This window comes from Saccoglossus kowalevskii, chromosome 16, assembly GCF_978046115.1.
Source record: "Saccoglossus kowalevskii chromosome 16, keSacKowa6.1, whole genome shotgun sequence".
Classification (NCBI taxonomy): Eukaryota; Metazoa; Hemichordata; class Enteropneusta; family Harrimaniidae; genus Saccoglossus; species Saccoglossus kowalevskii.
The window spans coordinates 21,464,274-21,488,895 of NC_140656.1; the positions used below are offsets into that span (position 1 = coordinate 21,464,274).

At 36.2% G+C, this 24,622-nt stretch overlaps 1 pseudogene across 1 annotated transcript; it reads right to left on the reverse strand.

Annotated features, from left to right (window-relative positions):
• Positions 1-16,845: 16,845 nt before the first annotated feature.
• On the reverse strand, positions 16,846-23,825 carry LOC100366815 (ras-like protein family member 10B pseudogene; annotated as a pseudogene). The gene is made up of 2 exons (XR_014926701.1): positions 23,711-23,825; positions 16,846-18,392 (listed from the first exon to the last, which is right to left on the reverse strand). The product of XR_014926701.1 is annotated as a ras-like protein family member 10B pseudogene (transcript).
• Positions 23,826-24,622: the final 797 nt, after the last annotated feature.

Genomic DNA, 24,622 nt, shown 5'->3' on the forward strand with positions numbered 1-24,622 from the left:
TTGTTTTCTGGGGATAAGGCACAATTAACACAATAAATCAGCCCCGTCTGGCACTCACAATCAGTGCCCACTATGGAGTGGGCAGTTGTCTTATTTCTTGAGTGCATAAGATTATCACCTCATTGTTTCCAAGTAGACACTATTTACTTGACCATTGTTTAGGAATGATTTCAATTTTGTGCCCTCTGTAACCTTGAATAGTTTATCTTGTGATGTGAATTTAATAGTGCTCATTAATTTTCATGATCGGCTGCTGTTCACCAAGGGCTAGGGAGATCCCCGTGTATCTTTTGATTAAATTTTTATTAAACACTGTCATATTTTGTGTTAAAGGTCAATGGCTATAAGTATGGTATTATTGGTGGCCAACACAATTTCAAAGCAGCAACAATCATGAAAGGTATCCAGATAACCCCCTATTCAAGTCAAGATTGTGCACAGTTTATGCCAACCTATCTCTGGCACAAGAGTTGTGGCTGATGAAACAGCATAATGATGTGGCTGCATACATTCATAAATTGACATTGAAAGATAAGGTACATTAGACATATTTTTCTTGAGAGCGTGGGCTTACATAGACAGTGTAAATGGAAAAATTGAAGTATAATCTTTTGCCCTGATGTCCTGTTGTCTAATACAAAGTCGACAGTTACTGCATAAAGCTTATTTTTTCGCCTTTTATCATAATTTTGTATTTGCATATAAAAAAATCCCCCCGGAGAGGGGCGGGGGTCCTCCCTTTGAGACAATCAAATTCAATGCATAAGTCAATGCATTTGGAATTTGCAATTCTTTAAACACTAACGTTTCATCTTTTTTTTCGTACGCCGACCTACTCGCCATGTTAGCGCCCCATTTACCGGCCCAATACTTCAATCTAAACACCGCCCTCCACTTTCAGACCTTAAATAAACCCCCTAATTCACACCCCTCCCGCCTATTCATTTCGAGATAGACACCCTCCCCTTCCCCCGATTGGCTGTCCCCCTAGGCGCTTAACACCATCGCCTTTAAATACCTAACCCTAACCCATAAAATTTCACTGCGTTCTCTGGTCCCCACTGAACTCACTGCTCCACCTTCTAGCTCCGACGCTACATTTCGCTCACCGTATTCCGACTCCCATTTCGATAACTCGTTCGACATTATGGCTACCGTTACTCGACGTTCCCTCATCGTTCCCTCGATTATCGTTACCCCCCCTTGACCTCTGTTCCCCCATTTTCGATCTTTGCGCCCTCCCCGGTAAAAGTTTCTTACGCTCCCCGTTTGGCTACCGATAAAAGAAAGTATCTGTTGACCGACTTAATTAGCTGATTATTAGCGAATTGCTGTGTTATGTCTGTCATCGTGTAGGCCTATTTGAAGTTTTGGACGGAACTTGGCTCAGTGATTTGGAACTAATTACCAGATAACCGTCGCGATTCTGACAGTTGGTATTCCATAGTTATTAATGTAGTGAACGATTAATCAAAAGATATGACGTATTCAGTACTTAGAGTCTTTTTACTGTTTTGTAATTGGTTAGAGTTTTGAAAATGAATGAGTTGGTCTTGGGGAGCACAGCACGATAGACGTAGAAGAGAGAGTGCAGTCCTGGGCAGTCGAGAGTCCAGTCCAGGGGCGAGCCTTGAGGCAGTCCAGTCTTGGGCGAGTCTTGGTTCAGCCTTGTGAGAGTCTTGGGGATTTTTTCCCCAGGGCGCTGTGTCTGATAGAGTGCTCCATTGACCGACTAAGACGAGAGCTGAAACGTATTTCGTTGTGTGTGTCTTATTTGACTGTAAAGTTAAAGTGACTTTCCCGATCCCGTACCTCGAGGGGATGAGATATAGAGACGAGACGAGATTCCCCCTGGCAAGTGTGGAGAACCCGAGAGTAGAAAGAATTTACCCCTGATACTTCCATCGACTTTCATAGCCGACAGTAGCCAACAATTGGCCATCCGTAATATTGTTCAGATCATGATTTCTTAAGCACTATTTAATAATATTAATAATAATAATAGGTCATGTACTTATTATAAGGTCATTGAGCCAAAACAGAAAAGTATTTTTTATTTCAGCCTACAAAGCCAATATTTCATTGATAGTACGTGTATAATGAAATTATCACAAACTCGACTTTGAAGAAGTCATGAGCAATCAAGTTCGTAAGTGTAAATGCTTAATCGCGTTACACTGTCAATGGTAATGCAACGATGGTTCTATAAACGTTTTCGGTTAATACCAAGTGTGCACTCTCCCGTAAGGTTTGATTACTTGCGATTACCCATAATACCTTTGAAGTAAGGTAAGCGTGAAATTCACATTTTGTTTTCATGTTTATGGGGTGTCAAATCTGAAATGTTCTTCTCTAAATCCTGATCCTCCTATAGTTTCAAATTTGATACGCAAGTACTATGAATTGCATGTACCCTCTATAATTGTCAATTTTGTGTCAAAATACATCTCTGCGTTTGTGTTTTTGTATTTGTATTTTTCAATATTATATTTTTCGTCATAATTGTCAAACGATTTCTCACTTTTTCAGAGTTGCAGATAAAAAAATCAACTGGATAGGCTAGTATCTAGAGGCTTTCCATTAGGAGTCATTTATGGTCTAAATGGTCATACCATAACACTTTGCTGCTTTAATCAACATCCATGCAGGGAGCTACACCTCTCTTAATCTGTTTGTTAAGGACATGTGTTCCGATTGTACCAAATAAAATTGTTAAAATTTACCATATTATTTTGTGGTGTAAGAGGCACAAAATTGCATTATGTACTTTGTGTTTTAATTAAAAATATTTCATTTGTAAGGCTTCAATTATTGACAGTGACAGTGAAACAACTACTACTGGTACCGTGAATATACCACACGACATTTTATATAGGCTTACAGTGGAGTTGCAGCAAGAGAACAGGTAATGGACGACATAGACAAACACAAGGTTATCGCAATGTATCAGATCATAAAAGTTACGTTTCTATCGTTACTCTTCACAATTTCTTGACAAAAATCACGAGAAACAGAAACCAACACTTTCCACGCCACGTAACACGAGTGACCAAGATCAAGAAACCCTGACAGACACATTCAACTACTTGTCCCATAATGTTTTTTACCATGGATACAAAGACGGAAATTGAAAAATGTGATTAGACAGAGGCATCTCAAAAATACCAGCGTCAACCACTACATATTATTGAAACACTGGTAGATTGTAAAAACAGAATCTGCTACTCGTTGTATTCAAATGCAATCATAATCAAGATACGAGTGAACACCATCACTGGGTAACATTGACGATGCTAGAACAAATTAACGCATTATCGCAGGAATTCGTGGCGACTGATGAATAATTAAGAGTTGCAAGAAATAAATTGCACTATAGTGATTTTCTTTAAGCATTATGTACAATATGGTACTAAACCACGAACAAAAACTATGCAAGACAAACGCCCAGCCTCGAATATGAAAAGTTTATTCCACATGCGTGAAACGTATACATGTTTTAATTTATGTTTAAGTATTACTAGTAAATGCGTTTGGGGGAATACAAGCTATGAAATTATTATTGAAAGATACTGATTTTCTGTTATTTCTTTACTGTCTGGGGTTGCGTAATTATGATAAGTATTGTAGTTAGTTATTAACAAATGGGATTCTATTTATTTTAGAATACTTGGACTTCCTACAGGAACTCGTACAACTCAGTAAAAGTCAAAGTAAATTAATCAGTGTTTACTTGAAGTCACATAGCCATGCATGGCAATGGGCAGTTAGAAATATTTCATTGGCTCTCCCAAATGAAAGCAAACCTTATAGTTTAGGTGCCACGGCCTCGTTAATATTGTACTTGGGTTATCTAATGCTATGATCGTCTTGCGAGACTAGTTTTCATTAACCAATATTTAATAGTCATAATATCGTGAACTACATTACATGTCCTATCATTGGTTGGTTGGTTGTTGATTGAAATGGTACTATACTTGTGTCTTCACACCACCCAAATAAGTATACTACAAAGTGATTCCTGCTGGCACAGGACTTTATATAAGTTGCAGGTTTAACCAAAGGATGTCGACCTATTATCCATAAATACACAGTCGTAATTCATAGTTCCTGAAATTCACCTCAATAACAGAAGCATATATACATATGCATGCATGTTATTTTGGGTGAAATACAGAAAAGCAAAACTAAATTTGTCAAAAGTGTAAAACATAGTATAACACAATATAACACAGATATGTGCATATGCTAGGTGTTTCAAAATTATTCAGATGTGTACAGACGTGTTAAAGTAACCAAGAGGAACTCGACAGTAGAGAAATTGACCAAAAATGCTCCTTCCACAATTGGTATAATCCTTGAAGATGAGAGTACATGCTTTGCACAGATTAGAACGCTTAGTGATAAAAGCCTCAAGTACTTGGAGGAAATTCATAAATCCCTGCGATTGATTCAATAATTGTGACATGGTTGCTAATACCTAGTATACCTAGTATAATCATGTTGCAATGTTGTTGATATGCGTGGGTCGAAAAACAAACTGCATAGTTATGATATAGTTCAATCTTCTCAAGTAAATAGATGCAGTTACAACTGCAGAATTCAGTTTGAATATTGTTCTGGGGTCTAACCTCGACAATTGCAAATCTATGCGTGTACATTATTGCCGCATATATACATAATGCAATGGTGTTGATTATCTTGATATCAATAAGCAAGTGCACCCCATCTGTACTCTCATGAACAAGTAATGTTCCACAGTGTCGGCGGACATTATGACCCCGTGAATATTCATACCATTGATAATATGAAGTAACATTTACACCGTTTAAACGCATACAAAATTCTGCTGTTCACGGAATACTCAGTTAGAAAGGGGACGAGACTAATAAATGTAACCTCCTCAAAGATATTGATTTGTTGGATAGTTTAGGAAAAGTATCAAGAGTGATGCACTGTTGTAAACAGTACATCTTTACAAGCATTTAGTATTGACAGTATGGAGAACTTTTCAGTCAGAGACTCGTTCAAAGAGAATTTCAAACATAAGCCACATACTGTGATTTGAAAAATTGATGTTAGTCATATCATGTAGTGACCAAGAATGTATTCTTGATAGAAAAGTTTTAAATGCAAGATCCTTCCAGACAATGGGAATATGTTTGATAATAATCATGTTACTGGTGCGGACGGCGTAACTAGCCTCTACCACATACAAGACAACTATAAAATGATATACCCAAAAAAACTTCAGACACGACCAAACTGAGCTTCAAAAAGTGGATCTGACATCACTGTAGTCAACAAACTAGTTATATGTTGAAATGGTAGTTATTGGCATGCAAACAATCCATGAAAACAACTAATAAATAGAGAGCTGTCTCGCCAAGTTTAGAATGTGAAATACAATAATCTTGGAAAATTCTGCATTACCAGCCTTTTCTTATCAGTCATATTATCCAAGTCAACAAATCACATTTTGTTTGAACCATTACCAGCTGTGTATATTGAAAACAACTCAGAACATGGGAGAGTGAACTGAGGAAAATGGATGTATACAAATTATAAAGCGGAAACCCTTGATTGTACATGTAAATGAGCTGCCAGCTGGTGATTAAGATGGCAAATTTTGTCATTTTTTGTTAAAATATTCAAAAACTGGTTCTGGAAAAAACATCAATTTATGAAGACTTTCCTGCAGTTATGGCAATCTAACAGAAATCACGAATATTACGAAAGTTGTTCATGCCAACGAACAAGATCAAATTTATGCTACTTAATGGAGACTGATTAGATCCACATAAAGATGACATAATCTTACAATATTGTTTTAAAAAAATGCATGGAGAAAGTGAACCTACACAAAGTTTATTAATGCTACATGAAATAGAATGTGAAAACAGGAGGATGGGAACTGTCTTAACGTGTGATGAGAACTATTATTTACCATAGAATCTGTAGTTATAGGTTGCTGGGGAGGACTTGGCCCCAAATGGTAGCGAAATTTTTTTCGCAGCCATTAGTTCACTGGAGTGGTTTAAGTACAATACCAGTACATAGCATATATGCTAAGCGTTTTGCGACCACATTTTGGCAATGGTATTTACAAATTGACCCAAGAATATACTGGTGCTGCTTTAAGATTATACAACACGTGTCAATTCATAGTATACTGATACCCTTAATTTTATTTATTTGATCTACAATTAAAAAAAAAACACGTTACACCCTTTGGAAGACATTACTACATAATGAAGTGATATTGATAAAAATGGTAGCTGTATATCTGAAATAATGGCGATGCCAAAAGGCAAGGATACTGACAGTGGACTATCAGTAGATCTGATAAACAAAAATGTGCGTGCATGTATACGCTAAATTATAGCATAACAACGGTCAACATATCACGTTTAATAAAAAAACATGGCTGCCAGATGGTCATTCTTAATCACAAAATTAACATTAAAATGTATCGATACCAACAGGTGACAAATCGAGTGTACAAGTTTCAGAGATTATCAGTATTGCTAAAAGCAAGATGGTACAAGACGGTCACCTTTGAACTGATTGTGAAACAAAAATTCATGGTTTTGAATGAAAACTGAACGAGCATTTACCAATATTTTTACCAGTGTAATATTTTTTGACAGAATCTCTGAACCACTGCATTTGCACCTGTCCCACATTCATCAAAATTGATTCAGACGGTTCTAAAAAGTCTTCATTTCATACTTTGTTTGAAAAAGCACCTTCAGTTTGTAAATAAAGCTTTATAGTAATTTGCCACATGTGTGAATATAACAGAACAGGAATGACAATAACCTTGATGTCAGCTATAGAAAGCAGGAACCCATCACATTTCATAAAGAATGCTTGTGACTGATTTACCACATGCTGAGAAGGCAAGAAAATCTGAACAAAGCCGAAATGACGACTTTATGAAAACAATACAATTACAAGAGAAGAACATCTTGTGAAATGAACTTGGTAGTGATACCAGGTGGTAAGATTACCTGCTAGAAAGAACATCTTGACAGAGCAGGACTGTCAATGATTTTGATGACAAATATGAAAACCATAGAACCCAGAGACTGCCAGCTAAATGAAACTGGGTAGCATTTCACCACCACACTTTACACACACGTGTTACGTGTATTCTGCGGACAGAACAGAACATAAATGACAACGAGAATTTTCAAAACTAGAACCTAGTGATAACCAGAAAAATGCGTTGATAATTGTACTGCACGCTACATGTAACAATCAATAAGACAACAGCGGCAACCGAGGACTTATAACAAAGGTTGGGGTAGCAACACTGGAAAATTACAAATTCCAGTTTACCAAGTCAAAGAAATACGACCACCAGTAACGATGCATTTGTGGATGACAGTTACGAAGCTTCGGCTTCCCTGGAATCGGTAAAATGACCTCATACTTCAGCCAATAATAGAGCTCACGTGATATGCAAATAAGTGCTGCTTTGCCTATCAATGTAAACACGTGTCAAATTCCCGCCAAAAAAAAACTGGCCTATCATAGCTTGCGTACCTTTATTGTCAGGCGACTCAGTTTTTTGTCATGTATTTTTTTGGCTGTATAAGCAAGATATAGCAAAGCTTATGTGTTTCTTGTATTGCAGTCGCCGTAAAATAAGAAGTTATTTTAGTTCCTGTTTTGGAGAAACGGAAATTTGTATTTTCTCTCTTATTGTAGCTATTGTATGACCGTGATTCTGGCTGTTTTATTCTCTCCTACATGAAACGTTAGAAAAAAATCACAACAAATTGACAAATCTTGATGGCTGTTGTCAAAATCAATTTAGGTGTGTTTGTTTGTGTTCATAACACGTGTAAAGTAGTGGTTATTCACATACAAGCTTTATTAAAGATTTTGCTGGCAGTACTGGATATATATTTTTGTTTGGATGTACCATCACAATCAAAACCTTTCAACGGATATTTACCACCAAATATACATATTCAGCCTAATATTCTCTGTGAAAAAATATCATAGGATCTATTTAAAATATGTGTATTAAGTCGACAGCTGTTTTGGTTTTTGAAAATATTACAAAAATTATCATAAAAATATGTATACAGTATAAATTTTATTATTTGGCATTAAATATGACACTGCTACACACATTTTGCAAGCACGTTTCAATATGGAGCCGAGGAAAACTATCTTTCAATGTTTGACTGAATTTTTCAGGAACCGACCAGTCGGGGTTACAAAGAAATATATATTATTGTTGTATTTTGAAAACTAGTGTGTCGCCAGTTCTGTTATTACGGACGTTGTGGACACAGTCAGCTGGCGCACACGTGATAATCAAATAAATGATATAGTTACTATATGGGGACCGCCATCTTTAATGCGGCATACAACTAAATAAGAGGGCTTAGTCTTTTCCATGAAACAAAACGAAACCTTAACCCGCATTTTTTTTTTCATTGGTCTAATAATATCTGAGAAAATTTCACACATTGAAATACGAAATGAATAGCGCCATCAGTGTTCAACAATTCCAAAATGGCTGTCATGTCATGTCAGCACAAATGAATCGAGCTGCAAAGTAGGCGGAAATGGTGAAAACTAAATATTCCCGACAAATTTATTTCTGTAACGTGGCGATGTTTGGAGTCGTTTAAAATCTAAGGTTAGGGTTAGGGTTTCGTTTCGTGGAAAAGACTAAACCAAATAAGAGACAAGCTGTGAAACGCGTTTTTCAGATTACTACAAATCAGGACAAAAATGCCAATCTTTCACAGAAATACGATCCGTTGGGGATAATATTAAGCCCACCGATAACAAAATTCGGTCGAATTCGTCGTTTTCGTGTAGAAAAATCCCTTAAATACGAACACCTAATTACACGAAGAACATAGAACACTTTCCACGGGTATTTGAAAGGGAAATTGTTATTGCTGAATGGCTGCTGGGCTGGAATGACAATTTTTGGTTTCAAATACCCCAGGAATGTGTTCTTCGTGTAATCGTTTTCACTGACCCGTGGTGAAACATAAATTTGTTTGGTCCTACCAAAGTGAATGTTCTCCCATATTTTAAGGTTCATTATTGATGCCAAATATCAAACAATATTATAATTTTTTTTAATTAATTAATGGTCAACTCATTTGATGAAGCAACAAAGTATTTGTTGGTGAGAAACTGTGCCAGGACCCTTTGGAGGCTCATTTTAGTAAGCATAGTCATCGAGGTGGAGCTAACAATGATCCAACTTTCCATGCCTTTGGATATCAAGAAAAATACCAGATAGGTTGCAGAGATCACACCATCACCAGTGTATCAGTTGGAATACTGGCAGACACAAGAGAACTGAAGAGATAATCGACGATACACCTCTGCCCCAAAAGAGTAAGAACTGACAGTAGTGTATAGAGTTGGATGATTACATCAGCGGATTGTTGCCATAGTGACAAAAATGATCCCTTTGTTCTCCACTATACGTAAGAAAACATGTGCTATGGCTTTATTCCTGTCTCCTGATTAAGTTCATATTTGTGTGGATGCATTAGTAAAGTTGTTGTCCACTTCACATCAGAGTCTCGCGATAATCCTTTAGAAACTTTTGTATACATGTTCTTTTTTTTGAAGAGTTCTACAATAGTCTTGGCAAAACTGTAACACCGAATACGTACATACAATTTAATCATCATAGCTGACCATAACACATTGACGCGCTAGCTGCTGAAAACAAATGCTTGGATTTGTTCATGAATGTTGTTTGTTGTATTGTCGAGTCTGCCGGTTCCCAGGTGTTGCTTGCATATGAACTCCACTTCTTGGAAGAATACATATTGTGGAATAATCGGCCACGGTCTTACATATTCAGCCAACTATTTTTCTGTTCCATACTACAATCCTTGAATTCGGCACTTGTTTCCAACATTCCCTTGATTATATCCATGTACTCTGATGTGTTTTGCTTCTTCTTTAGTTTCTGCATAATTTTGAATGGTGTGAAGCCATTAAAATAGTGCCTGATTTTTTCGGGACTAAGAGTAAACTCAGTTACTTGATCAACTATTATGATGAGGCTGTACAGAAATAGTCTTGTGAGTAGGAAAACATGGAAGTCATTCGTAGGTTAGTAACCAAGTAAGGTGTTGAATTGTCCTGACAGTATCTTTGTGGTTTTATTGTCAATCCACTCATTGTAAAAGGCATGCCAGATTAGTTCATTCTGCTGGCTGAACATGGCTATGCCCTTCCCGGCGGACAGAGTTCTTTACAGAACACAAACAAGTTCCCCTGTCAGTGCTTTGATGTCAGCTCCAATTTCTATTATTTTATAAAGTGTGCCAGCTTGCAAACATCTTTTCCATAAACACTTCCCTCTAAATTCAAGGTCTCATTTTCACGGATGTCTTTGAGTGATTTCAGTACAAAACAAGGCATGTCTTCAGTCATCTTTTCCAAAGTATATGTGCTTGTATGGTGGATAAAAACTTAAAATAAAAAATGATTTCATATCAGCTATTTTGCATCTATTATAGCAGCACGTACAACTATACTGTGCAACATGTTTCTGCATAAGTTACTGATACTTTTAGAGGTCAAGATTAATCTTCGGCACAAATTTGTTTACGTTCTGAGAGAAGAATTTTGCTTCTCTGCCCGCATGGTTAAAAAGTTGGTGCCACTGAGTTGTTTGTATATATAATATAACATTAACAGTTAAGCTGGACTGAAAACAATTTATATTGTGACTGATGGTGTACTTTTATTAGCCTGAAATATTTCATAAATTTGGGTTTTGGACAATGTTAAAAAAAATTGTGTTCTATTGAAATTATTACTTTTTATTAATTTATCATTTTTTTAAATAACTAGTTTAATTTCCTTCAAATGATGATTTCATGTTACCATATCTCGATGATTGTAAATAATCAACCAGTAAACATTGTCATCAGATTTATGACCAACTTTCTCTAAACAATTCGAGTACGCTTCTACCTCAATGCATTCCGTATACTTTCATTTACCATTTGTTGTAATTATCACTAAAACCACCATTATAAATGATTGAAATGTACTTGTACCTGTTCTTTTTATTTCTTATTTCTGCGTTGAATGAGTCTTGGCCCTGGCTTGCTGTGATGAAAGATTGTTTGCTGCAAATGGGAATAATACAATACAATATTGTTAACCAATGTCAGTCATGTTAAGTGATACCCTTAAACTATTGTATGGCATCCATATTTTGAAAAACAATGACAACTGCAGAAAGTTGGCATGCATTCTACTCAAGCAGCATTGGCATACAGAGAAGGTATGTAGTAGAAATCTGCCCCATCTCTGTGATGTATTTGTTGTGCCTTGACTTGGTGACCTAGGATTAGAGACTGAAGCTGAAAAGAAACAAGCACTGTAATAGTCAAAATGCAATTTGCATGCTGTAAGCAGTTAAAATAATTGCTTTGGTCTCCCAACATGTTAGGCGATATAGTAATCAATGTTCAATATTGAAACTTGACATGTAGTGAAAACGGTAAATCAATAGAAACTAACCTGCAATACTGTGCTTGTTGGTCTGTTCGTCATCGATACGATTTTTTTTATGCCGAGAAGCTAGAATACAATTAAAACCCAAAAAAACATTAATTGACGAGAAGTTTTAATGATTTAAGCACTTAATATTTCAAGAATCATGACACGAATATGATAAACTAGAATATTTGTGAGGGGTCAATTCCGATTACTAGTTTAACTTTCAGGTGCCAGACGACTGATCTACATAAAACTCCTGACACCGCATCGAAACGTGTGAAGCTGTCTTATCGACATCCGATGACAGAAACCTACCTTTCACATGATCTTGCTTGTGAACACTTTTCATATGCCATGGAAGCCGCTGACACTTTTATAAGACTTGTCATATCCGGTACAACCGTACATGCATCTAAATTGAACCCCAGTGTTGTACGTATGTGGGTCAATGTGATCGAGTTGGCCAATCTCCGAAGATCGTTGTGATTCCCCGTTGTCGCTGTCGGCACGTAATCAAGGCCGTATTCCGTGTTCCACAGAATCCTCTAAATCAGGTGGCCAATCTACATCAGCAAAATCGTCGTACGATTTCCACATGGTTGTGGCACACAAGCGATTTTGTTTTGAAGGAAACAGAAACGAGTGTAGCATCCAGCGAAGGAACTGATCAAAACAATGACATTACGCATGCGTCGATAATAAACACAATGAATTGTGGGGGAGGGGGGCATCATCGCATAAACTGTTCATTTCACTAAGATTAAACGAAACGCGCTCTGTAACAATACTGCTGAGCTGACCGTTTCTAAACAGTTTGTTGAAGGACTGTGATCAAACCATGGCCAAAAAAGAGCTATCACTGTAATTCAATGTATCAAGCAGGAATTATGGATATAATGTCACTTAACTCATTTTGGGAATTTCCTTGAGATAATGAGGATACTTTGCTGGACGGCAAATCAACGTGTTGTGTAGTGATGCCCGATTAGAATACTTGCTGAACCGAGAGGCAAAGTTATTTAAAGCCCACCTAGTGCTTCTAGATCAATTAAAATATTTACAGGACCTCATTTACACTAGATTTCTTAAGTAAAATTGTTTCGACCTCATAAATTGTCCTGTGCCAATTTTCCCAAAGCTCACGCAAAAAGGGATGTGACATATACGCTGCCAATTGAGCTAACTGGAAAATATTGTTAGCCATTGGCTTCGGGAACTTACACGTACTGAGCATGGCCCCTCTTTCCCATTGTGTACGAGTCTTCATACTCTGGCATAAGCTTCCAATACTGTTTACTGCACTCAATTGTATACTTGATGAGAGAATCGTTTGGTGTGTAATGATGATGGACGCGACTCTTGACTATCCTTTTATTGAATATAGACGTGTTGATATATGCAATTGTATCATCGCGCTCAGTTTGAAGTGCGAATACATCTCGGCAAGACTGTTTCACGTGAAGCAAGCCATTCTGCCATTTACTGACTTTTTCGCTCATAGAAGTCAACATTTGACATTTTAAAGTGTATGTTCTTCCGAGTACTCGTCGTTTTACTTCTCGCTGTCCACTCTTTGTAAATATATTACCCGATATATCGATTTACAGATTGAAATTCAAGAATTTTCACACCCGCTGTTTTGCGATGGAGCCTAATTACTTTGATAGTAAGGATATTGTCAGGCAACCCACTGGCTGGCACACATTAATTTTTACACAGCATGACTACCTGGTCCATAACGTGTTTATGTATTAACGGGTAAATGCGACTTTGGAATGTATCATTGACAATATTCTAGCTCTACATTGATGACAGGGAACGTTATTTGGAGTAATATCTGTTTAACCATAAACAGTATTACAGCTTTGGGAGCGTTTATCGGAAATAGGTCGAGTGGAAATATCAAAGCCCTTGCCGCAGGCTCACCACACTGTATAAATATATATCTGAATATGTGACATCGATCATTTATATGGCTTACTACTGCCATAGTCGAACGCATTTAATTGTGACAGAGACGACGGGGTATGGATAATTTACGCACAAGCACCAGGGCAATAAATAGTTCATCAGATTTATAATGATTTTCTGGATACAATGAACGTGATTAGGAGTGTGATGGCAATACGTTACTGCAATAGACTAGGTTTACAGACGTCCTCTCGTCATGCAGATGAGTAAACATCACTTGTTTGCTTTGATGTTCGAGTGTGTAAAACGTTCTAACATAAATATTGCTGACTATTATTTTGAAAGATCAACAGCTGCAGTTTATGTTCCTGTCTGTGTAAAATCTATGAATATAAAACTGATTTCTGCTGAATGCCTGAAGCTTACCCTTAATGTATAGTAGTATGTGACCCTTCTTTGTACACTATACTGTGTATATTCCATAGGTATCGATTCGAAAGTAGGTAATGCAATAAATAATGACTCGTCACGACACGTTGTATATTTATGTTCGTCTATTTTGACCAATTAAAGGGCCTTCAAGACACTTCTTGAAAACTGATCAAGGCTGTGTACTATCAAATATGTGTACTATTTGTCTCGCTTGTGACATTCATTAACAGTAAAAATAGTTTATAAATAAATAAACGCTGCTCGGACTGATAAATATGATATATAAAAGATAATATTTGGTAATCGTAGTCCTAAATAACTATTAAAAATAGCTAGACGTTTCGAGCAATGGCTCTTTATCGATAGCCAGGTAGCAGGGAGCAGTCAATCCTTTTAAAAAATACTACCGGCTTTACGTTCATATATCATGCCGCCACTGATGTAATACGATAAAGAGCCATTGCTCGAAACGTCTAGCTATTTTTAATAGTTATTTAGGACTACGATTACCAAATATTATCTTCTATATATCATTAACATTAAACATGCGTTACATATTTGTTTCAAAGTTTTGATTCAAAATAGCTTATTTTTATTCAATGAATGTTTTGTTAGTAATACGTTTGAGGTTTTTCACAAACTGTAGTTAAGTGTACCAAGTTGCTACTTTTAAATCGATACTTGCTTGTTTTTGGCTACATTGCAATTGATGTACGCTATGGCAATCGCAATATTCAAAACAAATAAAGTTCAACTACCACGATCGTTTCTAATATATTATCACACATTTAGGCTTTAATGGCTTTGTCTAATACATTATCATTTGTGATATGCAAGGTAAATGCTAGATGCTGATGTATAATGATCATTGGCACCAGAAATTCATGTTCCAACACGTGATCGATTCTTTTATTCGCTTTTTTCATTTTGATTGCTAGATGGTAGATATCAAATCACGTCAACTACAACATGATTACCCATGAATTATTAACACTTGCACTTTAAGTACTATACATCAGCAACAATTTAACTTTCATTTCGAACTTGTCTTTACGCCTATTAATCATTTTTCATTCTGTAAAACGGCCAACAGAATTGCCATTGCCAATCATTGTCACTTGTGTAATGTAGGTAGAATTTTGCAAAGACCTATTAATTTTAAACTTAGATTGATACCAATGACACGTGTCATGCGTGGAGCAGGGAGCAGTCAATCCTTTTAAAAAAATACTACCGGCTTTACGTTCATATATCATGCCACCACTGATGTAATACTCTATTATAATACCTATGTATCCGGTTTATTGTATATGTATTGTGGGTTTCTGAATGATTATTTAAATTGATTTTAAAATCAATGTTTTCACCTTTTATGGCTTTCTCCTGGGAATTTCAATTGAAGAAGTTAATTTGCCGTTCTTCAAATTGTCAAAGTTCCGACTCAGTCTAATTTAGGTTTGGCATTGTGCTAAATACGCCAATTACATTAAAACAGCGCGAACACATTGCGTATGTAGATACACCCGTCTAAACCGTCACATACATATTTCCGAACAAAACAACAAATATATTTTTGACAAATTTCAATTTAGGTAGGACACTCAATCGATGGATTCTCGAAATTAACTGATGCTTAACCGGATATTAACCAAATATAACATGGCTCAATGACAAGTAAATCGCAGAAAAGAAAAAAATAAGCTTTATAAAATAAATAATACTTTCAAATGTACTACGAGAAAAAGTTGGTCAGCATTTACGAACCTTGGATTGTGGGAAGGTGAATATGGCACCGTGTTTACGACGAAATATCTATACTGTTGGATGCGCATGTGATGCACACGGATTATTCCACTGCACATATGGGGTCTAACCGAATAAAACGTGAGGATCTCTTTATGGCCGCAAAAAGTCTCTGAGGCGTAGTAACTGCACATTCCACGCAACGTAATCGCCTGCATACATGATAAGACGTTCCACGGTTACCAGACGCAGCTGGGTAATTTATAAAGCTGTAAATGTGTCCGTTGGCAATAACATAATATTCCGCCAATATCTTATACGTTTACAATTCATGTTTAGCGGTGCCAAGCTACCAAACTATGTAGGTAATAATGATAACATTATTGTTTAGAATTACCCCTAATGATTAATGACACCAGGCTAAGACACTACGGTGTGTGAAACATTTGCAAATTTGGTTAATACGTTCACAATATCTAGTATGTTCACAATTTTGAAATATGCATCAAAGTGAACCTAAATCAAATTTTATTCAAGATTATCCCTAAAACACATGTTATATTTTTGTTTTATTGTGTTACAATCGATGAACACATTCACGCTCTTGTGCGTTGCAGACAAAATGTGGTAATGATTTTCCAATTAGAACGACCTTATTATAGCATTGACGTAAAACTGAGTGAAATTAAGGAAGTTATACTGCTATGGTCTGTTCAACAAAGCAAAACCTTGGAATACTGAACGTAAAAAAAAACATTAAAAATGACTGAAATCGTTAATAAAGTTTAAAATCATGTGTTACTGTTTGGCTGTTCTTTCAACAGATAATAATATAATGACTTTCGAACTGTAGGAGCTAGTTCAGTCTGGATTTCATTATAATATGGCGCGAATTAAGTATAAAATCCCACACATATAAAATGCTTTCTCAGTTGCAATCAATTAGAATGTCGTGAGTGTAGTCTTATGTTTATTGCATAACCTTCCATTAATCCAGGATGATATCTTGAATTTATGGCAATCTTTTTTTTTTGCTGCCAGTTTATGGGGATTTAATTGTGTCACCAGTAGTCTGAACAGTTCATCCCGAGATATTTTCTAAGAGGATTACAAGTTGGAAGTATATCACAAATGATAGTAGATTTTGTATACATTTTACACGTGAAAGGTTGTCACTGATGTTCGTCATGCTACGCACTGGAATATTTGCATTCATTACGAACCATGTTATTACACGATCGAAAGTAGTTATGACTATCGAATCGTCAATAATGATTTAATGTCAAATTGTAAGCAGCATTTTAGATTGAATTTAAGTTCACAATTGCGATGTACCACCTCTATGTACGATAAGGGTACGGTATACAGCACTATGCACCTGCCAAATGATTAACCAGTCTGAAAATGTCAGTAAGCTGTTGGAAAGAGTGTCTAAGAGTCATTTTAGACAGTTAAATCGTGAAGTATACTCGGCACTCTGTTCTGTGCCTTCACACATTTCTTCTTTCCAGTGGTGTTATCTACCCCCAAAAGCTTCAGCTAACAATATGCCAGTCAGTCAATCAGTTACAGTAATATAGTAACGACAGAATACGCTCATGGCAGCGTCTGTGTATATTCTGCATGAACGTGGTGTTACATAGTAGGTAATATTTAACAAATGCATTTTAAAATTTGTTCAACTTTTGTATCATTGGGTTTAGCTAGTCTTTTAAATTAAACAAGTGCACACTGCAAAGAGGTTGCATGTACTTGTAGAGTTCTCATTCATTAAATACGCTATTTCACAGGTCAGCTCGTTATATACCCATATTTAACTTCTCGAAAACTATGTTGAATTATTCTTATGAAGCATTCGAACTTGTTAGGTCACATAATTATGCAACTATTGCGTCGTAGTCCGCCTCGTATTCTAGCAGTCGACGGTTTATCCCGATATTCACATATCAACTTCATAACCTCACTAAATAAAGCCAGAATATGCCAGTTATATTTCGCTGAACATTCGACGTAACCAGATTTCCAGTTCTTCCTAATTATATGCGCCATGTCTCTCTTGAACAGCCCACTGCATTTACCTAAATCACTCTTGTTACCAGCTACAACCATCGGTATTTCACCCACACCGCTCGCGTGATAATCCAGTATCTGTTCACGTAAGTCTTTGACGTACTGAAAACTATCAACATTAGAAACATCGAATATAAGAATAAACGCTGCTGCATTCTTTACTTCATCCGAGTAGGATTCAAAGTCCACCCAATCATAATAACTCTTCATTTGAAAATATTGCAGTGGCGGCGTATCGACAATGTTCAGTTCATAAAGATGTTGATTTGCTAGAACAACTGGTGTATATGTTGACGTTACCTTTGTTGGGAAATGCTGGTCTGGAAACGTGCAGTCTTTATACTGTTGTATAATAGCAGTTTTACCCACTGCAGGGGCGCCAAGTATTGCTATATCAATTGTCTGCATAGTAGATAGATGTCACAGTAACACAGTATATTGGCAATACATATGCTCAGTCTTAATAGACTGTTTCACGTTATAGTTCGCGTATAATTAATGATCCATGTATCTTTGATAATGAGCAAGACCTTTATATAATGTTCCGTAAAAATGACTGGTAGACAACAGGTACGAATTTTACAATTGCACCACAGATCTGTTGAACGTTTACCAAGAGCCATCATTCCCCATCACAACATCTTCAAACATATTGGAGTCCCGTCACATATTCGTTGCCGGACAGGCATTGCAATACGATGGCCGCAGCTAAGAGAGATTCCCTGGGTACAGTAGAGAAAAGAAAACGAACGCGACGGTTAAGAGTCGAATGACAGTATAGTATTATCTACAAAGATACTATAATCCCTTTATACGTTCGATTTAAAATTCAACGTATACTCTGAGAACACAAAGCTTCGGTGGGTCATCAAATAACGCCGAGGTTTAATTGGTTTCATGCCTTTATTGACTCGATCTGACAATTCTAATATACAATTTTCAATTTGCAGAGATGAAAGCCGGAACATAATCCGACGATAGACTTTAAATTAGTTTGTATTAAAGGTAACAAGAAGAACAAGTTAAGCTGATATACAAAAATGGACTTTGGTTCACTGGCATAATTAAATCTGTAATCTATTCGGATGCTGTTCATCAGAAAATGATGAAGGGAAAATTGTGCATTCGGGTAGGATCTATAAATCGATATCTTGTTTTGTGCAAATATTCAATTGTCGAGTCTATAACTACATAAGTGGCAATAATGGTAATTAAATTGATATGGTGAAGCATGCAAAGAATATGAAGCACTGCTTTTCATCCCTAATCAATCCACCCTCTGTCAAGAATGACTAGAATTTTCGGCGCCAATGTTAGTCACAATTATTTGTTATTTGCGTGGTGTTGTGGTATTAAACTACGTTTGCTTAATTAATTAATTAATTAATTAGCACAGTAACAATTAAGACTTCTCCGGTACATCTTTCAAACTTATATTTAAATATTTCCCATAATTGATACTCTCCACATCTGAACAGGATTTTAAATTTATGTACATATGAAACACGAACGTATGAATTATTTTGTGAATTTGATTGCCTTTAAATGAAAAATATATATTATCGGTTTTGAGGACATTTCTTTTGTAATAACAAGTGAATATTGTGGACGAGAAATAATTACATTATTTAATATGTTCGGGTGGGAATTGTGAATTCGAACGTTATATATTGGGAGACATTGAACTTGACATTATTAGTTGAAGACGTGACTGTTCTTGGAATTGAATTCTATGCTTACTTGAGGGTGATTTCTGCTAAGTACGGCTATTATACTGTAATAAGAACGTTAGTAAAATAGCAAAGTTCATGAACATGACATTAATCCTTATCTTGTCAAGTCAATGTGAAAATGCACGAGGCTAGCAGGATAAGGGTTAATGTGTTAATGTTCTGTTTAGGCTCTGGTAGCTTTATGTAAAATCAAAATTAGGACGCATGACTACTTTTAAACAGAACGGGTAGCTAAGAAATAAAAATATATTTTTTTTTATTGTTTCCATTGACAATAAAGTCTTCCCTGAACTGAAACAAGAACCACTTTTTTTCGAATTCCTTGTTATTGCCAGAATTATGTTTCGAGTCGAATGTGCCGTACAATACGTTTTCATTGTGATTGAATTTAATATTACAAACGATTCTAAATAAACAGTTCGCCTGAAATGCAAAATAGTGTAGATATTACAAACATAACTATTTATATTGTACTTGGTGATTAGCTTACTCACCACAGAACCAATGCTCATTATGGCTAAGATCGGTATATGGCGTATATCAAGATACGTTCTTTGTAGGTTTTACGCTGTTTACATGTAACCTGATGTGATGATAGTATTATGCACGTTCATATACACATCATTTACACAGTAATCTAATGTAATACATTTCACGCATCGATTATTTATCGAGTGTTTCACCGTATACCTGGTCTTCACATGACGCGCTTGCTCCGTCAACACTTGTTTTATATGACGTCTTATTAGCCAAAAATGGCGCTTTGTTGCCTTTTTACACTAGTGTTTATACACGAAACTTAATACTTTTTTACAATTTCAGTTACTTTTTAAACACATATTTCAGTTAAATATTATTTAGTGAGCAAAATATTAATGGTTATATTTAATTACAATAGTTATAATTAATTATTACAATTTTGTTTGTATTTACGGGTTTTAACACAGGGAGTTGGACAAACTTATGTATTTTAATAAATTATTAAATAATAAATTGTTATATAACTTTTCTTTTACCCCACTTTCTATTATCGATTTCAAGTAATCACTGATTCTTGTTACTTTCCTTTATCACAACTTTGTTACGCGCTAATGTTATATGCAAATGTTAACGCGCGATGTAGACACGCCCTATTATAGTAAAATATCCCAAGGGTTGAAACGCGACTGTGGCATAAAATCACGCATTCGAACCTTTCAAAGTTCGTTTTCTTTACATATAAGGCATCTGTAATGACATGGATGGCATTAGAAAGTGACACAATTGCATTTGCACTTGAATATTTGTCAAATTAAAACTCATTGCGATCGAGCGACATGGCAGGAGCACAGCCGGAAACCGGATGTTGCGATCTTTGACCTCTATCGCAAAGAATGACTCATATATTGTTGTCACATGATCAGAATTAAACAATTTTTCCATGAATTTTTCCATGAACACATTGCTGCTATGTTGATTATTTTCATTAGAAAGATCTCGAAGAGCAACGCGAACGACGTTTGAAGTAGAAACCATTTTACAGAAGAGTCACTGATTCATTGAAGTTGCGTCGCGTCGGAGATTACACTCGCCGGATTTAAAAAAAATCGCGCGCAGCATTTCTTGTTTATTAATGCATCTCATGAATAAATTAAATGCCCACCGGCTTTACAGTTGTGCTCATGCCACAGTCCTGGCGCGTTTCAACCCTTAGGATATTTTACTATAATAGGGCGTGTCTACATCGCGCGTTAAAATTTGCATATAACATTAGCGCGTAACTAAGTTGTGATACAGGAAAGAGTGGTATAAACAAGGGGGGGTAAAAGACCAGGAGGGGTAAAATAAAAGTTATATAACAATTTATTATTCAATAATTTATTAAAATACATAAGTTTGTCCAACTTCCTGTGGTTTTAACTAGTTTAAATCAGAACGCAATAAAATCAATTAACTAGCGTTTTACAATGATTGCTGATTACATAATTTATGTCTATCGTTTCTAACTATAATTTAGTATTATTCAGTAAAGAAATAACTAAAACGAGTTCCGTAAAATGCGTGCCAACCAGCGACTGACTCTGAAACAAACCCCAGATGAAGAGGGAACATTTTAAATAAATATGAAGTAATTCTGCTATATTTGAAGACTATTAACACCATAAGTGCCCAGCCTCCTATCCTTTTCGTGTGTGGTACGGTGGACGTAACGTGCTTTACTCTATTCTCACAATAATATGTAATTCGCTACATTGGGAAGGCATTAGTTTATTAACCTCGAGATAATCACGTACATGATTGTAAATGGTTGAGAGACAGCTCTACATTTCAGAAATTCCTTGCCCTAGTTCCACGCAGATCACGATTTGTGAGACGACTATTCGTGTGTAATATCAGCTGAATAGTGACATGCGTTTAAATTCAATGATTTCTCGTTTTTTGGTTTATTACACCTGCATTACATCTGCGTCCATGACTATTTCGCAGTACGTCCTGGCGTACAAATTATATAAGAGTCGAATTTGTGAATTGACGCCAAAAACAATGAATAGTCTAATACGTTATGTGCCATTTAACTATGTGACGCGTATTTAAAGTATTAATTCAACGAAAAGATTTTTTTATGTTCCAAGTTTAATATATATGAACCACAAGGGCTCGGTCCGTACTCAACGTATATGGGCATTTTGTTACATGTTTTTATTTTCAGGCAAATATTCACGCGATTGACTTTGTATAGGAGGGTAGTTGCTTATGGAATTACAGTTGATTAGAAAAAAATTACAATCTTCCATGGCAAATGAACTCCGAATAGTTTAAAATTCAAATCGCCGCCCGCGGGGACCAACGTTTTCTCGACCAATGACCAACTAGCGTGGGAAAGAAGTTCAACCACTATAATGTCAATACGTATACCTTGTAGAACACGTCATTAGATTTAATCGGAGTTCTCTGTGATCGAAATGCGTCAAGTACGGTAATGTTTACGGATAATTATCATGACGCCATTGAACATCTGTTTGAACAAAGGATTATTTTCTGGTTACAATGATGGTGGTTTTGCCGAATTATTATTGACTCATGCTCTTATTTTCACTGTCCACTGACAATGTACTGTTTTGTGTGTTTGTTTTTGTTTGTTTTTTTGGTGGAAAAGAAACGTATCTGTAAACTTTGTTTTATGAGCGCGACATTGGTAGACGACAAACGTTCAAAGCATGTCTTGCGCACTAAACGACCTTCTTTGTTTCGACTCTGTAACATTTGTCACCAGACTTCCGTTTTCATTGAGATGTCGTAGATAAAACAACTCATCAACCTTTAATGGGGCGGCGGTCGTTGTGTCGCGCATGTGCAACATCAGTGTTGAAAAACATTGCTTTTCCCCACAATAGAATGCGCTCTTCTAGTGTAAATCACGAGTACGAGCTTTGATCTGGTCGCGATGTGCACTAATTGCCGTCGATGACTACTACAATAACTTGTCCTTCTAATCACCAAAGAAATTACCTAGTTAAACCTTGGTAACGTCTCGGTTTGTACTCGTTGGCCTACGCAACAATCAAAGTCGACATTTATGTTCATGTGAGACCCATATCTCGCGAATGCCTATAAATCAAATGTGGATGAAAGGCGGCGAGATCAAAACAATGAGGACAACCCGATGACACTGAACGGTGTTCAACGTATTGAAGATACTATACCGACGTAATCTCTATCGACATTTACGACGCGTGTTCAATCTTTGTGAAATGAAATAAATAATAATCTTTGTGAAATTCCAAATAATCCCGCAATGCTCTTGACAAATCATAAAAAGATACTATCAATTGCCACTGTACTTATTTTGATAAAAGACCTGTTATAATAAAATAATAATCTCCATGTGACGATTATCTCTTCTACGTACAGCAAAACGTTTCCTGGCTCTCGGGCACAGTACCATATATATTTGGGAAGATATTATATGATCCACCGTAACTATGTTAGACAAAGATTAGTTACCACGGGGATCTAGCACATTGGTTTGCCACAATATGCTATTACGATTTTTGTTTCAAACTATTCGTATTAAACGCATTTTAGTTAAAAGCACAATCACTGATTAAACAATTGCTCTCTCCTTTCTGAACAACCAACTGTAATGAAAATATAATATTAGCAGATTGAAAGAATGAAATAGTGTAGTGTAAATGCTCAAATAGAGACCGTTTACAATATTTAGTTGTTACCAACAATAAAAATGACTTCGAATTACAAATGAAAAGTATCGAATATATGCATGGTAATGTCACTACGTGCATTATATGTACCGGCTACACTCGTACCTAAGGCAGGGGACGTTGAACAATACTGTACGGCCAGTGCGGGATATGCACTCACCTGCCCGGCTAAAAACGATTCATTCTGCCTGGTATGTATACTACATCATGTGAACTGAAATAACAGAATGAGGCATAACTCCGTGCCAAAGTAGACTATACATCGACCATTCTATTATAACCGGGGGTGAGTTACATGAAACGCAGAGCGAGCAAATCGCCGCCGGATTACATTAACTGTTATGTCAATTAGGTATGTAGGCTTTTTTGATATGTTGGAAATTAATCTTTTTGATTGACCTTGCTTAAAGATTACGTTATTATCTGTTATACGGAGATAAGAAGTGAATGAACTTTTAACATCCGATGGTCGCTATTAATATTTTAAAACACAAAAGGTTAAAATGCAGTATACAAGTATCAAAAATAAGCATTCTCGGTAAATTAGTCATGTAAACTGGAGGTCGGTAGAGACAAAATGAATTATTGCATACAACTAAACTCACATCATATACTGGTCCTTTGCTATAATACTTAATTTTTATATCGGCGACCATGTGTTCCCACTGTAATAAACAAATATTATAAATGTGCACGGTTGAACGCATTACCACATTCGATCCATAATCATAAAACAATCGCCTGTCTGTTTGATGCATACTGCTGGTGCCAGTGCATATCTGTCGCGATGACTGACAGCCCTCTTACACAATGTTTTCGAGCTATGAATGTTGTTATTTTTAGCACAGGTGACACTCTTCAATATTGCTGTCACGAGGCTATCAAACCTGTCGACGAATATCTGTTGGTAACGCAATATACCTTGATGAGGGCGCAGCTGCGATGTACTCAAATAAAAGACTAAACTTGAGAAATTCTACACCGTCAGAATCGATTGTTGTGTGACAACTACATCGG